This window comes from Corvus cornix, chromosome 2 (assembly GCF_000738735.6).
Source record: "Corvus cornix cornix isolate S_Up_H32 chromosome 2, ASM73873v5, whole genome shotgun sequence".
NCBI lineage: Eukaryota > Metazoa > Chordata > Aves > Passeriformes > Corvidae > Corvus > Corvus cornix.
The window spans coordinates 51,760,125-51,774,284 of NC_046333.1; positions in this window are offsets into that span (position 1 = coordinate 51,760,125).

Below are 14,160 nucleotides of genomic sequence, written 5' to 3' on the forward strand. Positions count from 1 at the left end.
CACGCGGGGTGCCCGGGGAAAGCCAGCGCGGCCGCGCCCTCCGCCCACGGCAGCCCCTCCCGCCCCGCGGCGGGCGGCACCGCCCCTCCGGCGGACCAGCGCCTCGCCCCTTCTCCGAGAGAGCGCGCGCTCATTGGGCGCGAGTGCTGTCACTCCATCGCGCCCGCGGCCGCCCTGGGACGCGCCGGGGTTGGCTCTGCGGTGCCCCGCCCCTTCCCGGGAGAGCGTGCGCTCATTGGGTGTGGGTGCTGTCACTCCATCTCGCCCCCCACCGCCCTGGCGTTGGCTCTGCGGTGCCCCGCCCCTTCTCCGGGAGCGCGTGCGCTCATTGGGCGCGGCTGGTGTCACTCTAGCACGCCCCCTGCCGGCCCGGGCGGCCGCCGGGCGGTGCCTCCCCGCGCACCTGCGCCGCTGCCGGGGGCGCGCGGCCCGGCCGGGGCGGGAGCGGCTCTGTGCGCGCGCCGGCCTGCGCGGCTGAGGGCCCCGACAGCGCCCTCAGCACGGGCGGCCTCGCAGGTGCTACTTAAATAAAAGTGCCCCAGGCCCGGCTCTGTGCTGGCATCGTACGTGTTGTATGTGCCTTTGGCCTGTCCCCGCGAAACCGAAGACACAGACCGGGAGGGGCCGAGTGTAACGTAGTGGATGACACCGTCCTGATGGACGCCTGGCGCACAGGGATGGCAGCAGCGCTCGGGTCTGAGTGAACATGCAGTAATACCTGGCTTAGTTACAAGAAGGGTTTCCCACAGCACAGGGAATATGTTAAGTAATTCTGCATTTTCATATCTCAGACTGATTTGAGCAGTAAAGTGTTTCCCAGAGCTAATTACGAGTGCCTGATAGCACATTTACTACATTTACTGTTTCCAGAGCATACAGGTGTTAGAGGAGGCCTGGAGGAGTATTTTATCTCCACTCTTCTTGCTGTCTCACCGTGGTTCTATTCTTCCCACTGCTCTTTTCGCTTCCCACCTTTGCCACTGCCGTTTGCACAGCTGTGGCAATGCAGATGGTTACTTTTGCATGTGTCAGATGTACCCTGGCTCAGTGTAAAATAGCACACAGAAGGATCAGAGCAGAGCATATTACAAAAGTACACTTCATCTATAACCCTTAGATAAAAATTTAATAAACCAATGTTTATGATAAAAGCATATGTTTAACTGTTAGCTAAAGCTATTGTGCTGCTCTAGTCTACTAGTCCAAGTGTGTGTTTCCCTACTCGGTATCGCAATCATAGAGCCATAGAATGGTTTGTGCTGGAAGAGACTTTAAAGATCATCTAGTTCCAACCCCACTGCAATGGGCAGGGAGACATTTCATTAGACCAGGTGGCTCAAAGCTCCATCCAACCTGGCCTTGAACACTTCCAGGGATGGGGCATCCACAGCTTCTCTGGACAACCACCCAAATCTTCGACCAGCTGGGTTTCAGTAAAAGAGATGAAGCAGCATTTTCAATATTAGTCTTAGCTTTTTTTCTAGAGGACTTTAAGATTTCTTGATGTGGCTGATGAAAAGTGTTAAATTATAAGAATATTCAGACAATCATATTTACTTTTTTTTCCTTTTAAAGTATTGTACTCCATATTTTAAATCACAGAGAATTTTGTATAAAAGAGATGTAATTTAATAATAACGGGACATATAATAGCAGCAAAAATTCTACCGTGTGCTGTAGGCAATGTTTCCTATTATTAAAGTAAGATACCCATTCTAGTCCTACTAAAAATAGCAAAATTCTAATTTGCTTACATCTGAGATTAATATTTCACTGCTTTTATCTTTGTTAGTTATTTACATCCTGATCTTGCAGCTGATTCTCTTTGGAGGAAGTGGCCTGTTTGTATAGGAAGGTGATTTTACATCTATGGAAAGGAGGGGTAAGTTACTACCCCTAAGGCCAACTGGTACCTTTCTGATTTGGCAGTATTTTACACGACTTTTGCATAACATAAAGAACTGCACAGCATACAGTGTAATAGAAAAACATTTATAATGACAGTAAAAGTGGGCCTTAATTATTTCATGGATGGTTTTCAGTAATTTAAAATTGGAGGAAACCAGCTAGAAATACCTTGTTAAGGAATATTACTGCAGATAATAGATTTATTCATAAAGCTTGACAAGCTGAAATAAATCAAATTGACCTTTATCTCCACCTACAAAATTAACTATCCCCTGTTTTAAATGGAGAAATAAGCCAATTAGATATTACAGTCTTCTAAACCTTCATGTCTGATTGTTACCAAGATCCGTTCAAACTTTAACGCAGCTTCCTAATAATACATTTTACAATTAATTCCATGAGGATGGATATTGGCTAGCTCCTACCCTCCCTGAAGGTATTTTGTTTTTAAACATAAAATGCATAAGGCTTGTTTTTAATCTCTTGTTCTGCTGAAAAGCAGTCAGTACATAATACTGTGTTGAAAAGAGAGGGATACAGAGCTGGTGTTTTTTTTGAGGTGTAGCATATCCAGCACAGTAGGTGGAGAAGGAATCTCATAGATTACGCGTTTCTTTAAAAAGAGTTTTATGACATCAGGGAGGTCATTTTAAGATTAGACAGAAATTAACATCTTCAACAACATGAGCATACCTGTATTTGTAAATATATACATGAAAATAATCCATGCTCTCCAGACAATGCTTGGGTACTCCCTACAGTTAATTTATCACATTTACCTGTTGTAACTTGCTATGAAGTGAATTATGATCTCTCTGGGGCTGAGACTATTTTTTACTGCAAGTCTTCTTTGCACCTTGATCTTAATTAATGCCTGTAGGCACTTCTGCAAAACAGCTATTAAATAACAATCCAAGTGGATCAGCTCCTCCCATACACTTCCATGCTACTTTAGAAGTCAAACGTGCAGACTGGGCAGGTATTATGGAGTAATGGTATCTAAATTAGTGGGAGTGTAGTAGAGTTGACACATTCAACCTCTGATAATTGAAGGTAAGGTTAAAGCAAGGCTTTGATTATCCTGTAGAAGCCTTGAACGAAGGAGGTATACAGAAAGAAGTGTACTTACTTTCTTTTCAAGTGTGTAGCTAAATGGGGGGAGTGGGCTGTTCTTAGATGACAGCTGAAAATAACTGCAAGATGCATGTAAGAGGAAACAATGGAAAACGGCTCGAGCCATGTGCAGAATTTTTAATGCAAAATAAGGAGGTGCCTAACTTCTGTGTTGGGGTAATTTCACATTCTGATACTTTTCTCATTTCCTATCTAATGTCTACAGATCTGAGCTCCTTCTGGCTCAGCATTCCTTAGCTCATGAAAACAACTGCAACTTCAGATTCTCTGGGCTAAAAACCTTCTCCCCTTTCCTGGATACCAGTTTGCCAGTGTAAATCGTAATATATTATTTTCTACACAGGTTTCATACATATATGCTGCAAATATTTTCCGCACAGAAGAGGGCCTGGGACAAATCTTTGTGTTTCAAGAAAAAGAAGTAGTACCTGCATAACATGCAGCCTTTTCACTATGGTGATGTAGTTTGGTTTTTGTTTTGTTTCATTTTTTTTTAATTCCTTAATGGTCCTGGGGTAATTTTGGTTCAGGGCAAGTTTGAGAGGGCCAGGCTTCCAATGCTGCAGTTATTACTGCCTTTGTGAAACTTAGATAGTCCTTATTAGGGATATGGACCTTGAAATTGGTTGAAGTGTTGCCAAGAAAGAATTGGCATACAGTGGAAAGATAAGATTCTTGGAAATTTTAATATTATTACTCAGCATAGACTTAGATTACCTTTTAATACATATCACCTCCTTCACTGCAGGAGCTGTCTCACAGTGCCCAGGTAACAAAAATGCAAAGGATCATCAAACATCTACTTGCAAGGCTGCGTGTATTCTTCACAATAGATTGTCTTTCATCTGGAAATAACAATTCATGGAAATTAAAAGCTAGCAGTTCATGAGAGGTTCACTGTAGCAGGACATTAAATCAGAGCCTTCACTTGTACTGGTCATTTTAAAGTTAAATTCCACTCAGGTAGATATGACTGTTGTTATACAGCCACATCTAGTGATGTAGCAGATGAGAAATTCCTTCCAAAGCAAAGATGGTGGGCTTGAATGTCCATGGCCGGATAAGCACAATATTCCTTATATTTTCATTAAGTATCATAATTCTGAAGAACAGGCTAATAACATTTATTATCCAGGGCAATAGCTAATCACCTTAGAGTTGTTTTATAATAGCACCATGTGTTGTGTGTAGCAAATCTGATGCAAATCAAATGAAAAATGAAACATCAGACAAATGATCCTGAGGCTGCATAGTGTAGATGCAGAGGGATATGGCCGGCCAGAACTATAGAACAGTAAAAGACAGAAGAAAATGTGAACAAATGCTGAAGGAGGGATAGGAAGGAACCTGCTGCATCAGAGAGCTGAATTAGTTGTCAGACACAAAGGAATGAAGTCATAAGAAGAATGGAATTATTGCAAGGACTGTGCACTGCCAGCTACTGGTAACTGACATATAGCAATGGGATCTCAACGCCCCATCTTCATGAGAGAGATGTGTTAGCAACCTCACACCACCAATTATTGCTGCTCCATGTGGAAATCGAGCAGATTTCTCAATGTATATGAAAATCAGTTGCATTTCAGTACAATGACATAGCAGACCTAGGCTGGGGCAATATGTGTTAATGTTTGTGTAATAGCAATAATGTTTATTATTACAGTAACCAATTCTCTCTCAGTTGTACATTCAAAAATTGAAGTTATTTCTCTTCAACTATACCCTAAATCTCAAATTAGAGCTAAAAAAGTACTGCTTTGAATTGTCATATGGTTCTGAAATGCTTTGTTATATGGTATATAAAATATTACAGCAGTTTCACCATGAATTTTGAGAACCCCCTTGAATATGAACAGTAAGAACGAAATAGCTGACAAATTTCAACACATGAGGTTTTGCTCTTAAAAATTATCTCTAAATTGATGTACAAAATGTCTTGCACAAAGAAGCCTTTTATCATCTTTGCTACATCTGCTGAATTCTTTTATAACTTACGTGCTGCATGAATTACTTTGCTTTGATTATTAAAAAGTAGTTGGCGGTAGAAAATATAATTTATTTCCTCACAATAAATAACAAAGCTTAGAGCAGTAGGGAGATGGAGTCACTGTGTGTTACGATTTAAGTTACCACTCTGATTAGACCAGTTAATTAAACTTACTCTCATTTCCTACATACCTTTACATGAAGTCTAACATCTGTGTTTTGCTGCTTTCATTTTCATAAATAAACATAATGCCACATAGCAGGCTAACAAACAAACAAAAAGCCTCTTCTTTGATACTGACAGTCAGACTTCGTTGCATCTTCAATTCTGTTCAGGTGTGTTAGCTGAAAGGAAAACTGTAGTAGCTCATTAATGTTCTTAGTCACTCTGTGCAAGTGCTGGCTCAGGGTAACTGAAATTGTAACCTCCACTGTACAAGCTCTGTGAATTTCGGTTGTTTCATCCTCTGATGGGATGGCTGTAGTGGTGGTCACTCCATGTCTGCAGAACACAGGGAACAGTCTGACCACTTTGTGTACATGTGGTTGTGCAAGTAATGCAGCTTCTTCCTGTGACAGGGTGGGACAGCAGAAGGGTCGTCCCTGACAGCATCTTTGTGTTAAGGACTTGAATCACAAAACTCTCAGCCACACTGTTTGTTCATTTAATAGCAGAGTGTAATTAATAAAGGTTAAACATAGATCCACTTTTCATATGATTCAAAGTTTATAGTCACAAAATCCAAATCTGGTCATAGGACTTGTTATGGGGCGGTTTTAAAGAGTAGAAAGAAGCATTTTTGTTACAGGAACCCCTGGTTTTCACCCCCACTTCACTAAGCAGCTGGTGCTAAAAGAACCCCATCAAATATGTTTATTTAATAAATGGATAAAATATGTCGTACTTTAATCCTTCAGTATATGAGGTAAGACTTCTGCACCGTGAGCAATTCCAGTGTTCAATGTGTGATACTACATACGACCTAGCCTTGGCTTGCATGTTTTCTTCAATGGTTGTGTACTGATCAAAGACTTATATTCACCTCAGCAACAGGTTCCCCACCTCCTGCCCCAGGTTTGTGACAGCACTTTTATTTTTATTGCTTTTTTTTTTTTTTTTCCTCTGGAACTACTGACTTCAGTCAATCATACTCTTGCTGAGAATGCAGTACTACTTAATGCTACTGTTTGAAAATCTTGTCAGTTAGAGAATGGCTCCCAAGATCTTTATTTTCCCCCAGTATTTTTTCCCCCAGAAAAGCCATGGGCACTTTAGAGGTGGGGTTTTTTTTGTACGTCAGTAATTCTAAATAGTTTAAAATTCTATCAAGCTGAGATTTCAGTATCAGCTGCCATCTTCTCACATTGCTCCCTTTGAAAAGGGTTGCAGAGCTTTTAAATATATCCCTTTCTTACAATGGGAGCAGTTTGCAAGCAGATTAAAAGTACTACAAAATTACAAATACAAGAGCAGCATGTTATATTTTGCCCCTGCATAAGCAGATTTAATATGTGAAGGTATTTTCCCAGCTCCAGAATAATGATGGAAATGTTAGTAGTATAACTACTGCTGTTTGACATATTGCTAGCACAGAGCAACAATGAAGGAAAGAAAAAACTGCAATTAAATGTTTTTCTTTTCTAAAGAAATTTATAAATATTATATAACTCTTTTGCATGTATAAGGGTGCTGATGTTTGCTGGAATTGTAATAGATAGGAAAAAACAAACAGACCTTGGACATCAGAATGAAGAAAGTTTTTCTTTGATAAATTTGTATCTCAGTTGATTTACTGTAGTGGAAAAAAAAAAAGATACAAGTCCTGACTGAAGCTTCTGACTAAGTGTTTATGGGATGAAACATTCATTTAAGCCAGTTATTTCCTAACAATCCATCTGTTTGCAACAGTTACTTATTTAAAAGCTATGCTTTGTTCTTCAGGTGCTACATATATCCAAAAGGAAGTGCCAGGACAGGAAGAAGCACACAGCACTCAGTTCACAGAGTGGGGGTAAGTATAGGGTTAATTAAATACTTAAATGGCAAGTATAGTGCGCTGACACCTGCCATGAGAGAATTTCAAAGACAGTCACAAAAGACAAAGCACTGAAGCTTCACTAATTTGCAGGGTCTGGCCTGTCCCTATGGCTGGCTGGAGCAGGGAGCCTGTGCCTGTGTGGTGTGCACAGCTGGCTCTTGGATGTGTTCCCACACATCGACACATCCCACACATTTTGGCAACAACTGAGAGGTGATGCCCACCCAATGTACAGGGTTCACTGTGAGAACGAGCAGGCTGTTGATCTGTAATAAGTTTTCGTGTAAATCAAGTTAAGTGCACGCCTTGGAGAGGAAATTCAGTTGCTCATCTCTCCTAAAAACGCACAGCAGCAATAGAAACAGATTTCACAGAGATTGCACTGTATGGAAATAAAATTTTATGGGAGATATGCCTAAGCTCTCAGGAGAGCTGTGAAAAATCTAAAGTCTCTGCTTCAGTGTATAATAGTGTACGTAATACAGTGATAATGTCACAGCTCCTTGAGCCTGGTGCTCAGAGGCAACAGCTAAGAGAAGTCCCCACTGAGACAATGACATAGACCACAAACAATCTGTTTGATATTCTCCAACCACTGTTTGGTAATTTATCAGTGTTCCTAATAATAGGAGTTTGCGAGTGCTCCTTATAACTCCTGGTCACATACAGAACAAATACTATGGAGTATAACTACTCTCTGGCTTTCTGAAAGCATCTGTTTTATAGATGAATGGAAAGAGAGACCTGCTGGCTCCCTAGATAGAGAGAAGGGGTTTTTTTTAATTTTTAAAGAAAGAAACAATTTATTATTAATTTTAGTCAGATAACTGAGCTCAAATGTAACATCTTTAATGAGGTAATTAATAGATTAACAATGTTCCTGAAGAAAAACAACAAATGCATGCTTTAACAAATAAATTAATTTGGTCTTTTTAAACCACAGAAGTCTGGTAAAGCCCACTGAGCATCTGTGCAGTCCACTGTTCTCATTCTCTGCAGTGCTTGCTTCACTTCCTACCAGAAGTCTTTCCCAGGCACTTCATTTTAGCTCTATAGTTGTGAGGCATTTGTGAGTTTTCAAAAACTGTGTCACTGGATGGATCTTTAACCTGTCTTTTTAGTCAATAGGCATCTGAAGTGCACAGTGAAATACTTAATGTGGCCCAGCAAAATAAAACATAAATTTTCACTTAAAATTATATATGACCCAATTCTTTGCTTGCAAAGAAGGTCATAGTTCTGAGTGGATTTCAGTTGGAGACTCCCAAGGCACTAGGAGTTTTGAGCTAAGACTTACCTGCATTTGCCCCTATTCCAACAGCCCTCCCAAGTGTAATACATACAAGCCCTGTTACAGGAGGTCCTACAGCTTTGCCAGCTGTGTGGCAACTGCATCCAGTCCCTTTTGGATTTTGACCAATACATTAAATTCTGTTTTGAAGCAAGAGAGTGTTAAAAATCAGCTTTACAGGAGGCAACGGAAAGAGCAAATACTCCTTTGCTTTGATTTCTGGTATGAAAAGTAAACTTCAGTCCACAGAATATGAGTGAGAGCTAAGCATTCTAGATTGGATTTTTCTCAAGCCCCAAGAGAGTTTTTTGGCTGCCAGTGATAAGAACTACAGAGTTTCAGTGCCTTCAAATGAGTTCTTTCCTCCAGGGCCATGGACAGTTTCACCAGGTAGCCTGAAATGTGGCATGAAGGTTTCAGTCTCTTCCACTGAGAAATGATGGACATCTTATACTTAAGTACTGGATATTTATTGCAGTTTCTAAAACTTAAGCCAAGAAAAAAAAAAAGTAATTCTTCTCAGTTACAATACTTACGAGTTTCAGTGTGAAATCTGAGCCTATTACAGTGTATTGTAGCAAAAGAGAAACCAACCCTTATCCTAGGGAGGTCCCAGGTTTGTATTTATGATTAGATGAAAAAGGGAAGAAGAAACAAACCAAGGAGAGGAGGATGAAAGAATAAGGTTTCGGGGAAGACAAACATTGTGTGGGTGGGGAGGAGTAATTTCATCTCCTTGCTCAGCTGTAGTCTAGATTTTTTAAATCTTATCAGCTCACCATGTCTTCTTTTTAAGTTAACAGTAAATCTCAAAATGACTTTAGTGATTGCAAGATTAGGCCTACTGTTTGCTAAATGTTAAAAGCTAAGTCACTTGAAAACTGATTTGAAAGCTAATCATGGGGGTGCTAGGCAGAAAGCTTTCTTTCACACTCCTAGGTTTCAATTCTTGGAGGGAAGCAACAGTAAACTCACTTTGAAGGCCTTATAAAACCTGTCCCTACAAAATTGTTTTTGCTTTCCTCTCCCAGGCAATATGATTCAAACAAACCACATCATACATTCCAATTCCATAAAACTCAAAAAGAGAAGCCTTTCAGAGAATTTGGCACAGCTTCTGCCACTAAAATTGTAAACTCACATAAAACTCTGCCAAAATATTAATTTTGAAATGCTTTTTTAAGCCTTTTGTTGATATCACAGCATTTTATCAGAATATAGGTTTCCTCTTCTCTGGCTCTCATGGCCACACCACACTACTTAGCAGGCTTTAAACAAAGTAAGGAAGGCAAATAAACAGACTGGTGGAGGAACAGATTATTTAGCTGAGATTTTAATTGTGTTACTGAACCCCAGTGAATGGAGGCAATACTGCAAGAGCCAGTAGCTGAAGTGCTGCAAGGGTAAGCTCTACGGTTTTCATCGCATCTTTGAAGGCCTTCCTCTTCACCTGTACCAGGGCTGATCATAGATTAGGGAAGAGTCCGGGCAGGACTCTAGGGAGTGGAAGCAGCAGTAGGATACTATGAACATAATCATTTTTTTTTTCTAATTGAATTATTCCATTCAAAGCCTTTCTACTGCTGGAAAAGAAAAATAAAACAAATAATACCTCCTTATGTAAGATAAAAATAAGCATGAACATATCGTAAACAGAAAGAATCTATTTAAGGAAGTCTGCATGCTTTGAAAATTTTGTATTTCAGATTGCAAGTGATATGATAAATATGTGATACGTTCAACACATGAGTAGATGCAACCCCAAACTGAATCTTCAAAGGAAGCATGAGAAAGCTTTAAAGATGACAAATGGTTATATCCCTTCCTCCTGGTTTACTGATGGAATGCCTCTGAAGCCATAGGTCATTCTGTGAAAGCCTTTTACTAAATCTGAGAGATCCTGCCTGCTGAGGGTCACTTAAAGAGCCCTGCCCTTCTGCTTAGGGACACCAGCATCTGTACAGTCTTTCATCTCAGCACAACTGCAGATACAGGGATTTTTAGGTTAGCACCGCTGTACTCCCTATAAATCATTCATCTTTGAGTCCTTGCTGAGGATTGATTGAAGGCACAGCAGTCTGGCATATAAAGCATATATGTGTTTCTGTATTTTTCAGACCTGTGATAAGTCAGAGTTGAGATAAAACAATAGCCATTAGCAGTCACCACAGAGGCCCTAACTCCAAGCTTTCACTGGGACAGTGATGAAATTGTGTGAAACCAACAGCAGCAGCCAGCAGATATTTGTTGGAGACAGCATTTAAATGTGAAACCAAAGCCTCAAAATAAACAAGAAATTTGGTAATCTTCATCCCTCTATCTGTAGTCAGTGGGTACTTTTTGTTTCTCTTAGTTCATACCCATGACTGTGGACAGGACCCCTTATGCTCAGTCTCTGGATTGAAGCCATGTCAGTGGGTGTCTGTTACCCAATATAATTCAGTAATAATAAAAGAAAGATCTAGTACCTTATCAACAGCCACAGTCCTTAAGTCAACCACGAAACAACACTTGCCAGAAACAAAATGAGCTGTACTGCAGAGAGGCCTCCTGTCTTTAATAACAGCAGCAGAAAAGTTTCAGGACATGGGAGATCAGACAAGATGCCATCCCTTTTAAAAGCAAATGTTCTCACTTTCCAAGCTGAAGTAAAGAAACACCTGAGGATTTTGCTATTTCTTTGTAAACACAGCAGAGCCTTCTCTTTGCTTCATACTTATAATCCCCAGAGCAGTTGCTCCCAATCTGGAGAGGAATTTTTATGGACCTGATGCAGACATACCCATAGCTACAGCTTTGATGGGAGTGTCAAGGCTGAACAGCACTGCTGTGGGGGCGAGGGATCTATTTTAGCTTATATTGTGTTATAATATAAAAGCTTTACTTCTCAGTTGAACTGGCCTCTGCCCTTCCTCTGCTGCCCTAATGTCACTGCTGGTGGAACTGCACCCATTCTTCAGCAGGTCTCTGAGGCATCGCACTCGTCTAATCCTGCTCTGAGCAAGTCTGTGCAGCCTGGCACCAATAACCCGGGTAGCTGTCTGGATTATGAGCAGTACCTACAAGACGACAGTGTTGAGAAGTGACTTCACTAGGTCAAGCATTGTACAAACACACAGTAAGAGACAGAGCAGCTTAAATAAACAGGGAAAAGATTGAGGAAATCCTCATTTAATCGGTAGAGAATAGAAGCACTGAAATTCAGTGATTTATTTCACACTGACAACAGGAAATACAGGTATCAGAATTCCTGTTTGCTGCTTTGAATATCAGACAAGTCTTCATCACCTTTCCTCACACAATCTTAAAAAAAGATCACTTTGAGCTTTAGGAATTCACACATGAGATTATTTGTATGGTGAAGCACATCTGCAAATGCTAGGAGGGGACAGTCTGGCAGCAGAAGGCTACCTGGGTGTCTTGTTTTGAAAGACAGGTGTCTGCTAAGGAAGGCAGGAGCCTCCCTTGGAATGGCAGATGTAACCTCCCTTCCCTCTGAAATTAAGGGGCTTTTAGGCAAAGATGTGGGAAATAGGAATAACAGTTCTTTACTATGATATATCTATATGTGTATAACCAGTCAAACAAGCAACAATAACTATGGCAGTAACAGCAAACAATCACAAACCCAGTCCCAGCCTTCTCGGCTGTCGGGCCCTTTCCCCTCGGGTGCAGTTCCGCTCGCAGCCGGCAGGGGCGCTGGCGGCTCCCGGTGAGCAGGGCAGGTGCGATGGTTCCCCCGCGGCTGCAGGGGGCGCTCCGGAGCGAGCTCGGGAAACACGCGGCACCAGCGGCCTGGGATCCCGGGAAGGGATGGAACAAAGGCTTCACAAACCCCTGGGCAGCCGATCCCGGTGTCCAGCCGGACCCTGGGGAACAGCAGGCTGGAACGGCAGGCTGGAACGGCAGGGACAAGCACAAATCCCGGGTGGCAGACGAGGTGTATCCAAACGGAGAACACCCCCGGGGGTCCGGGCAGGCAGGATGAGCACGGCTACAACGTAGCGAAGGGTTGGAGCAACGGAGGGGTAGGGCGGCCACAGCCCGGCTCCCAGTGGGGCAGGGAAGGCGGGCTGGGGATCCTGGGATTTCTCTGGCAGAAGGAAAAAGCAGCCGAAGGAAGCAGCTTCCCTCTCTGTCCAAACAGCCAGGGACCGACTGACCGCACACCCAGGTGAAACAAAAGAGTAGCCAGATGCACCCCTCCCCCAGTGGCTAGGTCTTTGTTTTTCTTAAGTATCCAGCAATTTGTCCCCCTAGCAACACGTATGGGGAAAATTCCTTTAACAGAAAAAACAAACCAGGAGAGCTCCTAAAACCCCAACACTGGGCCTATCTAGAAAGTGAGTAGGGGATTGTTAGAGTGGGCTTCTTGCCTGTCCTTGCTGGTAGGACATCACTGCCACTTCTTATCCAAGTACAGTAGGAGAGTAGCTGGTTAGTGTTGGAAAGGACAGCAATTTTTGGTGACATTAGAGATATCTGCAGCCCACTCAGCTGGTTAAATGGGGACTCTGATTGTGCTGCAAGGCCCATTACAGGAAACCTGTGACCTTTCTGAGACACCGCTGTGAAAATCTAAGCCCCAAAGGAAGTTTGTAATCTTCCAATCAGTGATCTGTTTTAATCACAATTGTTTTTGTCGATGCTGCTGCTTCTTCTGTAGCAAGGGCATCAGACAGCACAAAGCATGGTCAACTGTTGGGCAAATGATACTAAAATCACCTGATTGCATCCAGCCTTGATGTTAATATTGCCAAATGCTGGTAAATCACCCTGAGTCATCTCATATCTGTTGAAGAGCAGCAAGGAGAGCTATGCTCTTCCAGCACTGGTCAAGAGGCTTTTTTTTAAAATAATCAAAGCATTGTTGCTGCAAAAGCAAACATGTCTGTCTCTGGGCCTTTCAGTGGGATACTGTTCAGATTGTTTCAGTCTCCCCTGCTTGCCTCCATGTGGCTAAATTTTGAGGCAATGATCTGCAGTCTAACAAACAATAAAAATCAATGCCTTCACCTAATGCTTTCATTTCATGTGCACAGAGGCCCAGATTTCACTGCTGACGGATTAAATGTGGTGGTAAAATGTACAGTGTTGTGGTTCTCAGTACACTCATAGAAACCCTTTGAGGAGAGAACACTCACAGGGTGGTAGTGTGGATGTGTTTAGGAAGAAGCCTGGTATAGAGTGTTTCACCTTCTGCTTATGCCCCTGGAATAATTCTGCCTACTATTATTTAAAAGTAGAAATCAGCTTACATATTCTGTTCTGTAGGGGCAATTTTTTTTCCCTGCAATGCAAATATGCTTTAATGTCAAGAGGAAAATGACATGCAGAGGGAGAAGGGCCAAAACAATCATCCACTAATTTTATGCCATGGTGGGTCTCCCAGTTCCCATTGGTCAGCCCTTCTCCTCCCTGCACATTGATAGCTTTAATTGAAGTGAGTGTAGTATGTTCATTTTTAGCATAAAGTAATGGGCTAACAGGCAGAGAAGGTCAAAGTAACTTTAGGCCAGTCAGGAGAGGATGTATTTAGACATCAAGGACACGTACATAAAGATCTGATTGTATTTTCAGAAGTTCCTTTGATTTTAGCATCAGAACTCCTAGCCGTAAGACTGGAAAAGTGCACTATTTCTTTATCTAAAGACAAAATTATTGTCTTTAAAAAAGAAAATGCAAGGATTTGTCAAGTCAGCCCAGCAAAGTATTATGCAGCTCTGGTTTTATCAGATAATAATTTTTTGGCTTATATACTTGCACTTGGCTCAATTAAGCCATAAAGGCAGAACTTCAGTG